Source organism: Sorex araneus, chromosome 1 (genome assembly GCF_027595985.1).
Source record: "Sorex araneus isolate mSorAra2 chromosome 1, mSorAra2.pri, whole genome shotgun sequence".
Classification (NCBI taxonomy): Eukaryota; Metazoa; Chordata; class Mammalia; order Eulipotyphla; family Soricidae; genus Sorex; species Sorex araneus.
In genome coordinates, this window is record NC_073302.1 from 123992209 (window position 1) to 124009252 (window position 17044).

At 38.8% G+C, this 17044-nt stretch overlaps 1 protein-coding gene and 1 pseudogene across 2 annotated transcripts in view; one reads left to right on the forward strand and one right to left on the reverse strand.

The window, feature by feature from the left end:
- The window catches only part of NIPBL (NIPBL cohesin loading factor), a 212128-nt gene that overhangs the window by 45068 nt on the left and 150016 nt on the right, over positions 1-17044 (forward strand). The gene's annotated exons all lie outside the window — the stretch shown is intronic.
- On the reverse strand, positions 8005-8919 carry LOC129400813 (ubiquitin-40S ribosomal protein S27a-like; annotated as a pseudogene).

The following is a 17044-nucleotide window of genomic DNA, read 5'->3' on the forward strand; positions in this document are numbered from 1 at the left end:
CTCCCTGCTCCACCTCCACGTACCTCCTCTCCCTATACTTTTGCCTTGTATTTACACAAAATCATGCTGTTGATTGTAACCTCAGATTGTCATTTTGAGGTTGCCTAATTTGGTTCTTTGAAACTTTTTAGTCTTTGTGAGCTATGTAGATTACCAAAATGGATCTTTATTTTCCTTTAACTCTTAGTAAATATACGTTTACCTAGTACAGGATGTGGAATGCGTCAAGCATGCTTCTTGCTTGTTTCCAGTTTCTCTGGGCTCACTCTAGCTCAGTGTTTCCAGAAGTGGACAATACTTTTCAACAACCCCCACCCTTTTTTTTTTTTTTTTTGCTTTTCTGAAAAGGGGGCTGTAGACCAGTTAAGTTTAGGAACCTCTATTTTTGCCTATCACATTTGGGATTACTACTTAGTAATATAAAACCTATATTAGGTTATTTTCTGGAAAATCCTGAATTTGACTTTGTTCTTTGTTTTATGAGGTTGGACAAGTAATACCCTCTCAATTCAGTTCATATTTTTGTTTTGCTTATATATCTCAGTTTATCTTAAAGGATTAATGACTAACATGATAATTTTATGTGTCAAAACAGTTTTGTTGAAAAGATAAATGCAGTGTCAAAAGTCAAATTCTTAAAACTTGATCTAACTTTCTGTACCTTACCATAGATAATTTTAAAGTTTAATGACTGGTGATGCAGTATGTGTAGATTTGAATTAAAGCTTTTTTTTCTACCACCTTTATGGGATTTTAAGCATTATAATAATATAGTAATTATTCAAATAATATCTTGAGACAGTATTGACTAATTTCTCATATTCTTTTTTTTAAAAAAACAATGTGAATAGTATTTGGTTATAATGCTAAAAATAGGTGTTCTGATAAATAATAATAGAAAATTTTATATCCAGGAGAAATTTTTTCTGCAGAGCAAAAATTAATTACAGCTTAGTTTTATCTTGACCTGCTTTGGTTTTCTCTGTAACTGTCTTAGATAATATTAGCTCTTTGGTTTGAAAAGCAGTCTGAGGGACCCAGCTTACTCTGATTGGTGTGAAAGTAAAACGTTTACTCCTATTTGTGGAAACTTCCTTATAGTAGTGTATAAGAATTTCAAATTGAATCTTGACAGATTTCTAGACTTGTAAATGTCTAGGGTGATATCCAGATGATTAACTTCCATTCTATAAATTATGAATGAAGATAGTTAAGAATTATGTTTGTAAATTGTTAGTTGTTTGCATTCTACTAATTGTCCAATAGATGGCATTGTTTTGATTTGTCTGTTAACTTGCACTCAACAAATATCCAGCTTGTTTCATCTTTATGATTTTCTGATTTATTATCTGATTGCTTTTGTGATTAATCAGACTAGAACAGTTAATAGTGAACTAAATGCACATAGTTGCTAATTTTAGATAAGTTACTTTTCTCCTGAGCATATTTCGAGATTTGAATCTTTTAAATGATATAGCTGCAGTTAGCATGAAACACTGAGTTAGAATTTAACAAAATTTTTGTACATCAATTATTAGTGAAATATTTGAATTATGATTTTGTTTCTTAAGGAGTTTCTTAAGGACTATAAATTTATATAGTCATCATTTAGAATTTTTACTGTGTTGAGGCACTTAGGTTGTGGTTAAGAACATTGGCTTTCCTGTCACAAAGGCGGGGTGGGGTGGGGGGAATGAGGTGGGGATGGTGGGTGGGATACGGGGATCATTGCTGGTGGAGAATGGGCACTGGTGAAGGGATGGGTACTTGATCACTATATGACTGAAATGTAAGCATGAAAGTTTGTAAGTCTATAACTGTACCCCACAGTGGTTCATTAAAAAAAAAAAAACATTGGCTTTATAGATTTGTGTCCACCTCTTAACTGTTATTAGCTGTGTAATAGGCAAATTGTCTAACTTCCTTGGGGGAAAAAAGGCTTGTTTTCGACCTGGGTTTGATTCCTCTGTTCCTCTCGGAGAGTCCGGCAAGCTACTGAGAATATCCTACCCGCACGGCAGAGCCTGGCAAACTACCCGTGGTATATTCGATATGCCAAAAATAGTAACAAGTCTCAGGATGGAAATGTTACTGGTGCCCGCTAGAGAAAATCGATGTACAATGGGACAACAGTGCTACAGTGCAGTTCATAAGTTGGTTGGAGTAAGAGAACATAATATTGTCACGTGTGTAGTAGTGTACATGATGTCTTGCCCCAAATAGGCACTCAAATTCTGATGAATGTAAAGCACCTAGTATTGTGGATAGCTCAGACATAAATTACTTTATTATCAATAGTTGTAAAACCTCCAGTCTAGTTAATACACAAAAACATTTTATCCTGCTGTATCATTTTGTGTCTTTAAGTCTGTCATCTCCTTATAGTTAATTAAAGACTATCCTAAGATGCAGTTACATTACTACCTTTTTAAAGTAACTGACTTGTGGACCAGAGAGATATTATAGGGGTAAGGTACTTTTCTTTGCACATGTTCTCACTCTAGTTTGTTCCCTGTCACTGAATGGTGCCCTGAGCATTGTTGGGAGTGAGCCCTAATCACAGAGCCAGGAGTAACCCCCTATGAAATGCCAGTGTGGCTCAAAACTCCCCAGAACAAAATAACTAGTTCAGCACTATATCCTCTTTATATTCCATTAAACCTTTAGAGTGCTAAGTAAATTGGCCATCATTATTCACAACTAAGTATATATGCCTTTTCCATTTTCTTTGAAGACTTTTCTTCTTAGGGATGAGCTAAGAGAAAGTACATATAACTTTTAGTTCTTATGTTTATTTTCCTTGTTCCCACTCACTTCCTGCTTTGCTTTATTAACCTGTCCTAATAAAATCCAGGAACACAATATTGGGTATTAATATTCCAGATTTCTAGATGCTTATTCAACCACTTATGACCACTTAAGTGGATACCACTTATGATTATTTGTTCTCATTCTCTACCCATTTCCAAATCCGTTTCATAGATAAATTAGTTATTGCTATAGTTACATTGCTGCTTTGGCCTTGCCTCTCTGACAGTGAGAAATATCTTTACTTATAATTAATATCTTTGCTCACTACATAAGCATCATGCTACTTTTAAACTATTTTTGATGACTTTTCAGTACTCATTTTCATAGATAAGTTTTAAAATTAGAATTATAACTATTTTATGTTGATGTTATTGAGTACTGAAAAGTCAGCAAAAGGAGAGCCCCACAAGCTACCGAGAGTTTCCCGCCCGGACGGCAGAACCTGGCAAGCTACCTGTGGTGTATTCGATATGCCAGAAACAGTGACAAGTCTCACAATGGAGACATTACTGGTGCCCGCCTGAGCAAATCGATGAGCAACTGGACGACATTGCAGTGCAGTGCTACATTTATTAAGACACTTCTTTTTTTTTTTTTGGCTGTTCATTTTTTTAAAATTAGAGAATCACTGTATTAACACAGTTTTTTAAAGATTCATTTTTGTGTCATTTTTATAACCATCTATCATATTTCTCAAGAATTATATAAACTATAAATGAGTTTGACCTTAAATTCTTTTGTTTAGACCTTTATTAAATTAGCATTGCTGGGAATTATAGTAGATATTTAATCGTAAGTGAATGGACAATAATCACAGTATTTCATGTGTTACATTTTGTAACTTTGTTTCTCATTCAGTTGCTATATTATATAGGTCATATATAATATAGCATATTGCTTTAAGCCTCTTTCTGTCTGCCTTTTCATTTTTGGTGGTGGGGGAGGGGCTTATATATGGTGATATTTAGGGGTTATTCCTGGCTCTGTACTCAAGAATTACTTTGGGCAGTGCTCGGGGACCATGTGGAGTACCAAGGATTGAACCCATAAGGCAAACATCCTATCCACTGTATGGTCTCCAGCCCCTTATACCTTTTTCTAGTAATAATAATTTTAACGCTATTCCTGAATTTCCATCCACCACTGTAATCCATGCAAGCTGCTTTGGTGTACATTGTTTCTGGTCCTTCCTGATCATATAAAGTTGTGGAGAGTGTGTTCATTTTACAAAGAGAGAAATGAATGTCATATGAGTTCATTGACTTGCCTAAGTAATATGTGTATTGACTTTTTAATTCGTTGTTCTCCATTCCCTCATATTTCCTGTCAATGTACTTTAAAAAAGGGACCATACCCAGAAATGCTGGCTGGCGGAGTGGTAGGGGTGGGGTAGAATTAGGTGGTAGATGGGTGGAGGAGGGAACAGTTGAGTGACATTGAGGTGTGCAGTCTTGGACCTGATGCTTCAGTGCTGGAGACCTTTAGGACTACATCTAGTAACTAAAATATCCAATATAGGTTCTCCAAAATGTCAGGCCTGTGTTCCACCTGTTTGAGCCCTATTCCCGCCCCTATTACTGTTTCTTAATTTCCATCTTTTGTCAATAATCAAATTACTAGTTTTAGACCAGTTTTAGTATTAAACCAAAATTGTGAGGAAGGTACAAAGATTTCCCATATACTCTTTGCCTCCATACATGTATAGCTTTCCCCATTATCAGGATTACTCCCGAATAGTACTTATGTTGAGAATTTATGTGTAATTAACATAAGCATTGATATGGCTTGAGGTTTACAACATAATGGTGTTGGGCATTTGAATATGTTGTAAGATAAGTGTTAGTGTAATTAATTTAGAAATTTCAGTTTACCTCTGTCATTAGTTAACAAAATAGTTTGTTTGTTTTTTTTCTTTTTGGGTCACACACGGCAATGCACAGGGGTTACTCCTGGCTCTGCACTCAGGAATTACTCCTGGCGGTGCTCAAGGGACCATGTGGGATGCTGGGAATCGAACCTGGGTCAGTCGTGTGCAAGGCAAACGCCCTACCTGCTGTGCTATTGCTCCAGCCCCACAAAATAGTTTTTTGATATTAGATGTATTCAGTATGCCCAAAACGTAACAAGTCTCACGACGGAGACGTTACTGGTGCCCACTCGAGCAAATCAATGAGCAAGGGGATGACAGTGACAATGAGACTTTTAAGATTACTTGACCGGTCAGTGGTTGGAACCACAAGTGTGTGTGTGGGACTGAGGGTAAGTAAGATAGAGAAGAGACAAGTATGACAATAATAGCTTAGTAGCTAGGAATGATCATGCTGGATAGGAACTGAGTGTAAAGTAGGTAAAGGGATATTCTAGATAACCTTTCAGTATCAGTATTACAAACCACAATACCCAATAGGAGAGAGAGACAGAGAGTCAGACAGAGAGGGAGGGGGAAGAGAGAGGGAGGGAGGGAGGGAGGGAGACAAAGAAAGAGAGGGAGGGAGGGAAGGAGACAGAGAGAGAGAGAGAGAGAGAGAGGGAGAGAGAGGAGAGATGCCTGCATCTGCCTTAGAGGTAGGTGGGGTTGGGGGCGTGATTCGAGGGAACCTGGTGGAGGGATGGATGTTGGAATACTGTATGATTGAAATTCTATCATGAATTTAATCACAGTGTATTACTGTATTACTGTCATCCCGTTGCTAATCGAATTGCTCAAGCAAGCACCAGTAACATCTCCATGTGAGACTTGTTGTTACTGTTTTTGGCATATCGAATACACCATGGGTAGCTTGCCAGGCGCTGCCGTGGGGGCAAGATGCTCTAGGTAGCTTGCCAGTCTTTCCGAGAGGGGCAGAGGAATCGAACCCGGGTCGGCCGTGTGCAAGTAAACGCCCTACCCACTGTGCTATCGCTCAACACAGTGATTAAATTAAAAAAAAAAATTTAAAGATGACTCTTTTTTTTCTTCATATATGCACCACAGTATTGTTAACAATAATCACCATGCTGTTTATTATATCTTGGTGACCTATTTATTTTATATCTGGTTATTTGAACCTTTTGACACCCTTCAATGTTTCACCCATCTCTAGCAACCACTCTTTAGTTCTCTATGTCATTGAGTATAATTTTATTTTTAAGAACTTTGCATTTAAGTGATAAAATTGTTTTTCTTTGACTACTTTTTTGGACATCACTGTCACTGTCACTGTCATGGTTATCACTGTATCACTGTCATCTTCTTGCTCATCTATTTGCTCGAGCAGGCACTAGTAACGTCTCTATCATGAGACTTGTTACTGTTTTTAGCATAATGCCATTTAAATCCATCCTTGTAAGAAACAGCAAGATTTCATTTTGTAAGGGCTGAATAATATCCCATTGTATATATACATATGTGTATATCCATATTTTCTTTGTTCATCTATTGATGATCAAATTGTTTTTATATCTTGGCTGTTGTAATACTGCAGTGAGTGCATTTGTCTTTTCAATTTTGTATTTTGATTTTCCTTGAATACTCAGAAATGGAATTGATAGATCCTACGATAGTTCTGCTTTCTAATTTTTTCCTGAAAACTCTCCATACATACTGTTTTCCTTAATGCCTGATCCAATTTAAATTCCCATCAGCAATGCATAAGGTTTCCCCTTTCTCCATATGCTTGCCAGCATGTGTGATGTCTTACATTATTTTGTTGTTGTGATAATGCTTTTCTAACATATGCATCACACTGCAGTTTTTATTTCTCTGGTGATTAGTAATATTATGAATCTTAACATGTGTATAATGATCATATATATGTTTCCTTAAAGTCAGAATGGTTCTTTTTTATGAATGAATGAATAAATTTTTTCATTCACAAGAATGAATCTATACTGTCATTGTACTCAATATAATTTTAGTCAGTCGTATCCATGATTTGTTTAGGCTTCACTGTTAATAGCTCTTTTGGGGTGAGGCAGAGGGACCATTTCTTTATCTGAATATACTATAATATATCTATTAAATCTGTTGAAGGACATCTTGTTTACTTCCAAGTTAAGCAATTGTGAATATAGCTGCTATAAACATCCACATGTAGGTTTGTGTGTGAACATAGTTTTTAACTCCTTTGGGTAATATTAATTACTGGATTATATGGTTATAACTATGCCTAAGTTTTCTAAAAAACTGACAAACTCTCTTCCAAAGCAACTGGACCATTTTCACTCCCACCGTAATGTAGAAAGAATTTCCATTTTGAATCAAAGTGATAGTACAGCTAGTAGGGTGCTTGACTCACACTCACCTGACCCGGTTCAATCCCAGGCATCCATATAGTCTTCTGAGCACTGCCAGGAATAACCACTGAGCATCCCCGGGTGTAGTCCAAAACCAAACAAAAACAACACAACAAAAGTTTACATTTTACCACATCAATATTTTGTGGTGTTACTGTTCTCGAGGACTAGAGCGACACACAGTGGGTAGGATGTTTGCCTTACATGAAGCCAACCCAGGTTCGATTTCTCCGTCCCTCTCGGAGAACCTGGCAAGCTAACGAGAGTATCCCGCCCACATGACAGAGCCTGGCAAGCTCCCCATGGCGTATTCGATACTCCAAAAACAGTAACAAGTCTCACAATGGAGATGTTACTGGTGCCCTCTCCAGGAAATCCATGAACAGTGGGATGACAGTGCTACAGTGTGACTGTTCTCGAATCAGCCCATTTCAATAGAAGTATATAAGGTAAATATTGGGAAAACCTCCCAGGCATTGCTTAGGAGGCCCACTAGAAGTTTTTTTATTTTTCCATTCTTGGGGCCACAACCAGCAGTGCTTAAGGGTTACTCCTGGCTCTGCACCCAGGAATCATTTCTAGCAGTGCTCAGGAGATCAGTTGGGATGCTGGGAATTGAACCCGGGTCAGCTGCATGCAAGGCAAATGCTCTACTCATTGTGCTGTCTCTCCAACCTCCACCAGCAATTCTTGGCCAGAGGAATGCAATGTTCCTTGAACTCTGCAAGTGCCAGGGGTACTGAGTCACTTAGCTGTGCTGGGATTCTGCAGGGCTGTACTCCATGATGCTTGGGGGGGCAGGTGGTTCCAGTAATCAAACCCAAGCTAGCTGTACTATCTCCTGCCCCGTATCAAATAACTTTTAAAAACGAATTATGACAGTGTGGCCCAACTCTTCTTTATTCAATATTCTCTTTCTTTGTATTGTTTTCTTTTCCTTATTCCCAGAGTGTGACTGCCATTTCCTTATCATCTTGTATCAGTTTTTTGTTTTGCTTTGTAAAAATTTTTGTCTTTACGCTTTGGTAGATTATGTTTTCAAAAAAGAGTTTATGCTATTAATCCATACAGGTAATTATTTGTCTTCTGGTTTGTTGAAACAATAGGTCAGACAATATTTGCCACAGTTATATCTGTTGAAGTGGCTGGCTATAAAAAACTTAAGCATTACATTTACCTGGAGGGCTTTTCTGGCAAAGGTGACTGATTTTTGTCATTCTCATCCACCTTGTAGTATTGCAGGATGGCCAAGTTAGCCTTTTTTCTCTTAAGTTTATTCTTTTTGGGTGTGGTGAAAGACTTTTTCATAGCATAAGAGTGGATTTCTTTTGCATGTTAAACAAAATGTGTGCACCTTTAAGTTGTTTATCAACAAAGATCTGTCTTTGCTGGTTGGGAGGAATTCCTTCCTCCTGTATGTTGGCTTTTATATTTTCTAATGTATCTGGAGATTCAACCTCAAGAGCGTAATAGTCTTTTTTTGTAAGGGTTTTTACAAAAATCTGCATCTTGGCAGTGGGTTCATTACAGATAGCAGATCAGAAAGCTAATTATGTTTCTTAATAGGTGCCAAAGCCCTTCAAAACCCTCCCCTACCCCACGTAGTGCTCAGGGGATCTCCCAGTGATGCTTGGTTCACTGGTGCCTGGGTGGCTTGGTGGGGATAGGAGGCTTGTGATGCCATTGACCAAACTCACTGTCTTGCATATGCTGGGCATTGTATTCTATCTCATGAATAATCTCCGTGGCCCAGTTGATTACATATTTGTAGATGTTTGCTTAGAAATTGCTTGGGTTGTTTTTTGTTTGGTTGTTTTCTGTTTGGGGCCCTACCTGGCGATACTCAGGGTTTGTTCCAGACTCTGCACTCAGGAAATACTCCCAGTGGTGCTCCAGGGACCATATGGGATGTGTGGTATCTAACTCGGGTCTGCCTCATGCAAGGCAAGCACCCTACTCGCTGAAATATATCTCCAGCCACTCTTTTTAAAAAAAAAAAAAATTATAAACCAGTGGTTTAAAATTATTAAACCGTTGTACTTGAAATGCAGTGAGATTGTGATTCTTTTGCTGTTAAAAAAAAAACTAAAACAGTTCATTATAGGGGCTAGAGATATACTACAGGGATAAGGTGCTTCCCTTACATGTAGTCAACCTTGGATCTATTCCTGGTACAAAATATAGTCTCCTGGAGCAGTACCAGGAGTGATACTGGAGCATAGCGTCAAGCACAGCTGGGTTCATTCCTTAGCAATAATCGTAATACAATAAATATAACAATACAGTACATATGTTAAAGAAAAATTGAAATATAAAAACAGCTTGCCAAGGATTTTGACTTTATTCTAAATTTGGTAAATTTATTTAGTTTTTTTAGTACAGCTTTTAGATACTAGACTGTAGACACAATAGGGTGATTGGAGATCCTGAATAGAGCAGTCACTTAAAAAATACAGTAGTTCAAATAAAAAATATAGATTTTATGTTTTTGTTTTGGGGTCACACTCAAAGGTGCTTGGAGGCCTACTCCTGATGGTGTTCAAGTGACTGTGTGGTACTAGAGAATGAACCTGGGACTCCTACCTGCAGAGCAAATATTCTAGCCCTTTGAGATATCTATCACCCTGGTGTTGAATCTCTGCCACTATATCACTGTCATCCCATTGTTCATTGATTTACTTGAGTGGACGCCAGTTACATCTCCATTTGTCCCAGCCCTGAGATTTTAGCAGCCTCTCCTTACTTGTCTTTCCCAATGATTAGAGGCTTTTTCAGGGTCAGGGGAATGAGACCTGTTATTGTTACTGTTTTTGGCATATCGAATATGCCACTGGGAGCTTGCCAGGCTCTGCCATGTGGGGGGATACTCTCGGTAGCTTGCCGGGCTCTCTGAGAGGCATATTATATATATATAATATATATATATATATTCTATGATGATGCGGTTTTGCGGCCGTGCTGTCCAGGAATATATTCACTCATGTGTGAGGCTCGGCCTGAGCATGTGGAAAAACGGCCCGGAGCATGGTGGGGATTGGGTAGTGGAGGCCGGCTGCCGGGGCTGGGTCCCTTGGGGCGGGGTGGACTCTCACCTGCACCCCTCTGGGGCACCCTGAGTGAAAACAGGCTGGCGTGTGGTCCGGTGGCATGGTTATGGGGGCCTCATTTTATGCTCCCTTCTGGGAGAAGCAGCTGTGAGTTCTGGAGGATGGCCAATGAGGAGATTATCTGGTGTCAGCAGGAGGTGGCTTATGGGTATGACCCCTGGGTCGCCAGAGATTGGGGGAAGCAGGCAGAGGATCTCTGCTCCTGGGTCCTGTTGAGCCCAGAGTCCAAGATCACAAAATTCCACGTTAACTGGGTTCCGTGGGACTTCACTCATTTGTGAGGCTTGGCCCCAGCATGTGTGAAGCGGCCTGGAGTTTGGCGGCAGTTGGGTAGTGGGGGTCGGCTTCTGGGGCTGGGTCCCTTGGGACGGGGAGAGCTCTCACCCGCCCCTCTCTGGGGTGCCCCGAGTGAATACAGGGTGGCACAGGATCCTGGTGTACAATACACTCCTTAAAAGCAAAAATCTTTTTAGTTTTAGGAAAAATCAAAATTTTGCTTCTGATTTTTTACTTCATTTCTTTTTTTTTTGTATTATAGTTAGACATTAACCTTTATTCTTTTCTCAAATATTTATTAATGCCTGTCATATTGATTGATTAAATTATTTAATGAGCGAGCATACCATTTTTTTCCCTCTTTGAACTTAAAAACTTGGTAGGGAATTGGTAATTAAACATACTAGTTACCTCTTGATAAGTTACCAAGATACCAAGTTACTAAGAGGTAAGTAGTATCATAATTAAAGAATATCAGTATAGTTTTAACAATGATTTTAGGAAGGAAAAGAAAAGTTCTTGAGATTTTTTTTTTCTTTTTGGGTCACAGCTGGAAATGCACAGGGATTACTCCTGGCTCTGCACTCAGGAATCACCGCTGGCAGTGCTCAGAGGAGCATATAGGATGCTGGGAATTGAACCTGGGTCGGCCGCATGCAAGGCAAATGCCCTATCCGCTATAGTATTGCTTCAGCCCCAGTTCTTGAGATTATTTTAGCAGAAGACAGTCTAGTGGAGGAAAGATCATGGAACTTCCTCAGGCAATAATCAGAGTAGTAGGAATGAATAGGAATCCACAAGGGATTGGGGCTGGGGCAGCATATACTTGGGAAGTGAATAGCTTTCCAGACTGAGGACTTATAAAAATAGTGAAACAGAAAGTATTTTCTAGAACTAAAAGAAAGTCCATGTAGTTTCATGGTCTTGAAGGAAAAAGTTGTTGGAGCCAGTGAGATAGTACGGTGGGCAGGGCGCTGGGCCTTGAACACGGCCAGGCTGGGTTTGATCCCTGTCATCCCATATGATCTCCCAAGTACCACCAGACCACCAGGAGTGATTCCTGAGTGCAGTCAGGAGTAATCCCTGAGCATTGCCAGATGTGGTCCCAAAAGCAAAACAAAAAAGAAAGAAGGAAAAGGTTTTTGGTTTTTTTTTTTTTTTTCAGTTTGAGCCTGAGGAAAGAGGAAAGAAACAAATAATGGCAATGTTTAGATTCAGTTTGTTCTGTCAGTTGAAGAAATTATATTCTTGTAAGAGGTTACAAATAGGACTTCAGGCTAAGTCCATTATGCAAACTTTTCCTTAAAGTTAGGAAACCATGTTAAGGGTGGGAGGTGGGAAGGCAACAAAGAAGAGGGTAGATTGCCAGCTTATCTTAAAACTTACAGATCTGTTAGGTTCTGCATTCCCAAGTGGCTACTATCAAGTAAAGTTGCAGCTTTGGGCATTTAGTCTACAGATTGCCACTCGTTTTTTATTTATCCTTGCTTTCCCTCATTTAGTGACTGTGTGTCACTGTGAACATTAGCATCCTCTACTTAAAATATTAAAAGATCTATGTACCTTACACATTACAATCTCAATGCACAGATAACACATTGAAGAGAAATTGTCCTGAACAGGTACACCCATTTTGAAGGAAAAAGATATTTGAACATCAGTTTAGTTGCCCATCGCGTGTGGAGGCGGAGGGGCAGGGGTGGTCAGGTAAAGTGTTTGGTAGGCTAAAGCATAACCTTTTCATCATATAAAAACTGCATGGTATTATGGTAGTCACTGGAAATATACAAATGGGTACTATCTTTGCTATCTAGTAATTCATAATCTAAAATGAAATTTTAATTGTAATGTGGCAGAAATGTAAAAAAAATACACATTATATATAGAGGTAGCATGAGATTACAACCTGTCCCCCAAATTGATTTTTAGAAGAATTAACTCAAATAGTGGTTTTATTTATTTTGAGGTTTGAGGGCCACTGTCAGCAATGCTTAGGGGTTACACATGGCTCTGTTATCAGGAATTACTCCTGGTGGTGCTTGGGGCACCATATTGGATGCCAGGGATTGAACCCAAATCGGCCGCATTCAAGGCAAAAGCTCGACCTGCTGTACTATCACTCTGGCTCTTCCAGTAGTGGTTTTAGAGAAAGGAGATATATGATCACTTTGATACTTTGGTAATTGTAGGTGTTAATGAATACCTATGTGAAGATGTTTGATAGATTGACTGCATCTTTAATAGTACCCAGATTAAAAAAATTTTCAGGAATAGGTTAGAAGTATTGTATTGGAGTTAGAGAGGTGGCTTCTCTGCCTGGACCTCATGATTTGCATGCTGGAGAGTTGGACTCAATCCCTGACACCAAATAGTCCCCAAGTCAGGAAAGACCCCCAAGCACTGAACTGGGAGTAGTCCTTGAGCAGTACCAGGTGTGGCCTTGAAACCAAAATTTTAAAAAAAAAGTACATTTTTAAGCCAGTTTACAATCATGTTCAATCCGTGGTACTGCAGACCACGCACGTGCACGCACAAATTATTAATAATATTTTCTGTCAGCTTTGGAAATGGCTATATTATAGATAGAAATAGCAATGTTGGAATCAGGTGGTTAGGCCAGTAGGTTTATTAACAATTTGAACTTTAAGACTTTTATCAGTACCATCTTTCATCTTTTTCTTTATATTGAATTTCTTTATATTGAATTAAAGTTTGTATCACAATAGAAACATTACTGGTGCTCGCTCGAGCAAATCGATGAATAACGGGACAACAGTGCAATGCTATTGGTAAACTTCATGTCTACTTAAGCGTTTTTTGTTTTTCTTTTTAAAATTTTTGTTGACAGTGTGAATTACTGAATTGTTGATAATAGTTGTTTCAGGCCTTAAATGTTCCAGACATCAATTTCACCACCAGTGTGACCTTCCCTCCACAAATGTCCCCAGTTTTTGACCCACAACTCCACCATTCTTATAGGTACAAACATTTACTTCATTTGTTACAATACAAGCAAATGTATTAACAAACTTTAGATCAATAGTAGACAATTTATGGTAATTGTTATATCTCACAGTTATGTTAGAGAAGTCATTGAGGATCTACTGTGTTGGTTAGCACTAGTCGAGCTTTTTGTGTTATTGTTTAGGCTTATTGAGGTTGGTAATCTTCTGTGCACCTTTGCTCATCAGATTTGCTGTGATCCTACTGGGCTGACAATACTATGAAATTTTGAGGTGTTCCACAGCTGGGTTTGTGGCCACAGTACAGGAGCTATAGATATGAAACAATTTGGTGGTTTGGCAGTTTGATGAGGTTCAGTTATGTCAGAGGGTTTTGGGACATCAGGCAGTAAGGGGAATCTGCCTGCCCTGATTAGAGAAAGAAAAGTTTTGCAGTCCTGACCAGTGTTCCTGGGAAGATTTGGCAGTATCTATTCTTCTGGAGATGTGGTGCTATGTCGTTTCTTTATTGGCAAGATGGCTTTGCATGTGGCTGATCCAGGTTCAGTTTGCAGCACCTCTTGCAGTCTCCTGAGCCTGCCAGTAACGATCCCTGAGTGCAGACCGAGGAGTATGCCCTGAGCACAGTCAGATGTGGCCCATTCTGGAAGGTTCCAGAAATTGTGTCTTTTCACTAATAATAAAGAAATAAATTTGCAGTGGGACCTCAGTATCTTCAAAAATTCTGTGTCTATAGATCAGTCATTGAAAAGGAACAATTACGCATCGGTCTTAAGCTAAAGATATTTTAGAACACATTTCTGTAATAAAACATACTGCAGTCAATAAATTCTAGTGAAGCATATACTGCAACCTGATTTCGCCTTCTGAATTTATATTACAGACCAGCAGTTGCCTTTTGATTTTTTTAATCTGACTCAGAAAACATTTTACCTTGATGATCAGAGATTACTTGGTGCTTTTATTAAAAAGCCTGTGTTAATCTTATTGTAAAATCACAATTTTCCTTACCTGAGTTTTTTTCCTCCTATTTAAGTATTGTAAACCTTTGATAGAAACTTTTTTTTCTTTCCAAGCAGTGATCAGAGGGCCAGTGGTCTCTTCCAACAGTATTTGTCCAGCCAGATGTGATAGCTCAATACTAGGACCTGAAGATATAGTGCTACTGTGTAGTGTCGGGTCTTCTAGGGATGTCCCCCTGGGGATCCCTGGGGCCATAGGACCCTAGGTGATCTTGAGGAGCCCCCATGGTCCTGGGGATCAAATTCGGGTTGGGTCATCTCTGTATTTTCTAAGCCACCAAAGTGGTAGATATGGTATTGGCTCTAGAAAAAAATACTCATTTCATCTCTTTGCTTCTCATATGCAAAACAAAGGGATTGGACTACATTATTTATATGATGTCTTCCCATTTTTAGATACTAGTGGTTCTGTTCAAAATAAGATAATTATCGAATGCAGTTGGTATCCCAGGGTGAGTGAAATAGTCTTTAATACATGGTGATCCTGTGGGTTTGTTAACCAGATCACAGTACCTGATTTTTTTATTCCTGAAAATTGTTGGTATATAGATAATATGTACGGTAAGGGTTTTTTATGCATGGTTGTGTCTTTTTATTTTTTATTATTTTATTTTTTTGGCTTTTTGGGTCACCTGGCAATGCTCGGGGGTTACACCGGGCTCTACACTCAGGAATTATTCCTGGCAGTGCTTGGAGGACCATATGGTTGCTGGGGATCAAACCTGGGTCATCTTCGTGCAAGGCAAACATTCTACCTGCTATATTATGGATCCAACCCCAGTTGTCTTTTTTATTGTTTGGGGGCCACACCCAGCTGTGCTTAAGGCTTACTCTGGCTCTGTGCTCAGGGATCACTCCTGGGTCAACTTGGGGAACCATATGGGTGCTTGGAACTGAACCCAGGTCAGCGGTATGCAAGGCAAGTGTCCCATCCTCTGCCCTATCTCTGCTTCTCAAGGAACTTTTGAAAAAACTGCCAACTGTGTTCCGAAGTGGCTGCCTTACAGGACATATAGTCCTGCCCCAAATGTCCATTGAGACGTTTGTTTTATGCTAAGATGTCTTTAAAATTTGGTAATTCTGTTTTTCCTCACTATGCACATTAATATAAATTCATTCTGCACGATTTGTACTCATACCCATATATCATGTGCCATTATCAGTTAGATTCCCAAAGCAAAGAAGGGATATTTATTGGCACTATAATTGTTGGACCAATAAAAGATGGTAGTGATTTTTATAAAACTATAAGACTATAAATTATAACAAAGCTCCTGGAAGAGAGCAACGCAGTCTCCTGCTTCCGCGCCTGGATGTCTTCATCGGGGCCCCTTGGCGTGGGGTGGGTTGAGTTTCCCTTCCCCCTGCTCAGCAGAGCCCTGGCAGCCGGTGACAGTAGCAGTGTGACAGTGATTTTTATATATGTAAACCAAAAGTATAAGTTAGCATTATGAGTTATTGGAATCTGTAGATCTTTTTTAATCTTGGGCTTGTTTTGTTTTACAACACTGGTGATCAGACTTACAGTCTCACATATGTAAGGCTCTCTGCCACTGACCCAAGCATGGATGTATTTTGACTGGACCAAAGTATCCAGGGCCTTTTGGCATGAGCATAATGTCTCAGTAGACTATAATTTTATGTTTGTGCCAACAATGAATATTTCTCCACATAGTATCTGTATTGGTTATAGCGTATTTAGTGATATGTCATGATACCTCATTGTGGTTTAAATTTGCATATTTCTAATGACATAATGTTGAGTATTTTTTTTTGTTTAAAGGCATTCATCTGTCTTCTTAGGTAAAATAGTCTATTCAAGCTGTCTTTTCCCCTTCTAAATAGCTTATTCAGTTATTTAGCTTATTCTTATGTATTCCCTTATAAGGACATTGGCATTGTAAGATATATGATTAACTAAAATTTTTTCAGTTGGTGGCTTTTATGATTTTTTGCTCTCATGTCTTTTTCGTTTGGTTTTGAACTACACCTGGTTGTGCCCGAGCTTCTCCCTGGCTCTGTGCGCAGGAGTCACTCCTGGCAGACTCGGGGTAGATGTGTGATGCCTGCTGCTGTTTCTCCAAACCAGTAACACTGTCTTAGTTGCTGTAGCTTTAGTTTATACTGTTTTGAAATTCGGTCTATGAGTTTTATTTCTTTTAATTATTTTTTTAGCTATTGGAAGACCATTGTTTCTATATAGTTAGAATCAACATTTCTTTTCTATGTTTTTCTTTTTCTTTTTTTTCTGTCTTTTCTATGTTTTTCAGTTTTGAGGTCACATGCGGCCGTCCTCAGAGTGGGCCAGTGTTCAGAGATCATTCTTGTGCTATTTCCTATGATATTGTTTTCTTAATTTCATGTTCATGTTTTTACAGAAATAATAGAAATAACATTTGTTTTGTGTATTGGTCTTATATTCACAACTTTAATAAGCTTATCTGTTCTGGTAGAGATTTTTTTAGTGGTTTCTTAGAACTTCCCACAGAATAGGATAATGTCACCAGGTGCTAAGCAGATCACTTTTTAAATCTGAATACTTGTAATTTAATTGTTTTAAATTATTGTTGTTATTCCTGTCCTGGGAACT